Source organism: Canis lupus, chromosome 19 (assembly GCF_011100685.1).
Source record: "Canis lupus familiaris isolate Mischka breed German Shepherd chromosome 19, alternate assembly UU_Cfam_GSD_1.0, whole genome shotgun sequence".
NCBI lineage: Eukaryota > Metazoa > Chordata > Mammalia > Carnivora > Canidae > Canis > Canis lupus.
In genome coordinates, this window is record NC_049240.1 from 48,313,610 (window position 1) to 48,314,443 (window position 834).

Here is an 834-nt window from a genome sequence, read left to right on the forward strand (position 1 = left end):
TGTGTGTGTGTGTGTGTTTACAGGATAGTGACCCAGAAGAGTTAGTTTAAGACTCAGGTGTTAGTTAGTTCTTTCCCCAGATAGCAAGAACCAGTGGTCTCACTGGGGTGCTATCAGCTAAATTGAAGGGACTGACGGAGAATGATAAAGAAGGTAAAAGGAAGTTGGGCAAAGGAGGTTTGTTGAATCCTGTTTCTTGGATAAACTAAGGTCAATCAAACATTCCAGGATATCTGCTCACTAAACTCAACTTGTGCAGGTCTGTGTCACTCTTTTGGATCTTATTTAATGCCTGCACTAACAATTCACTTTTTTTAATGAATTTTTACAATTTAAAAGAGTTGAAATCAGTGTGTCAGGTTCATTTCAGCTCCTTCATTGCCAAACCTAGGGGCAGGGGACTGCTTCATTTTCTCTGCCTTCTCTTTGTCTGTGATGAAGATATCTGCTGCATTGAACTTTAGGCTTCACGTTATCTGTATTTTTTTTTTTTTTTTTGATCTTGACGGATTTGGCATCCTTTGGCCTGGCTGTGAGCAGAAAGTCCTTGACTTTATCAATTTTGCAAGGCATGGCTGTGAGGGTCACAGGAGAGCATGCAGCTGGTGCAGCAAGCTGCAAGGAGTGAGGAATAGACTAAGTGTTCTTGAGGTCACCAGCTTTCCTGAGCAATGGAAAGTCATGGTGGTATATGTGAATGGTTAAATTGATAGCTCCCAAATTTTAACATGCATCAGAGTCATCTGGAGAACCTTTAAAGCACAGATCACTTAGGCTCATCCCCAGAGTTTCTGCTCAGGTCAGGGGCAGAGCCTGAGAATTTGCATTTTTAGC

The 834-nt window shown here is 41.8% G+C and overlaps 1 pseudogene; it reads right to left on the reverse strand.

The window, feature by feature from the left end:
- Positions 1–361: 361 nt before the first annotated feature.
- Positions 362–573, reverse strand: LOC100688034 (annotated as a pseudogene).
- Between the last annotated feature and the right edge of the window lie 261 nt (positions 574–834).